Source organism: Penaeus monodon, chromosome 15 (assembly GCF_015228065.2).
Source record: "Penaeus monodon isolate SGIC_2016 chromosome 15, NSTDA_Pmon_1, whole genome shotgun sequence".
In the NCBI taxonomy this organism is placed as follows: Eukaryota; Metazoa; Arthropoda; class Malacostraca; order Decapoda; family Penaeidae; genus Penaeus; species Penaeus monodon.
The window spans coordinates 32,045,929-32,046,212 of record NC_051400.1 but is presented as its reverse complement, the minus strand read 5'-3'; the positions used below and the strand labels follow the sequence as shown (position 1 = coordinate 32,046,212).

Below are 284 nucleotides of genomic sequence, written 5' to 3'. Positions count from 1 at the left end.
CATCAAATATTTACACCCTCTGTCACATGCACAAACGCAAATGCCTTTTCACACAAACCAACAAAACAGCTCTCCTCCCTCCCTCCCAACACACAATAATCAAATCACAACACAACGGTAAAATTCTCCACCGGGATAAATGTGGAGATGATCCAATATATGCATTTTTATACAGTTGCCTGGAATACAATGGGGCTGTGGCGCTGTATGATTTTTCCATACACTGCACACCATTGTTGTGTGATATTAGATCAATCATTGATTACGTTTCCATTTATCGTTAT

General features: G+C 39.4%; 1 protein-coding gene across 1 annotated transcript in view; it reads right to left on the bottom strand.

Moving 5' to 3' along the window:
- LOC119581950 (G-protein coupled receptor moody-like) overlaps nucleotides 1-284 on the bottom strand; it is a gene marked incomplete in the record, with an annotated part of 84,922 nt that overhangs the window by 14,142 nt on the left and 70,496 nt on the right.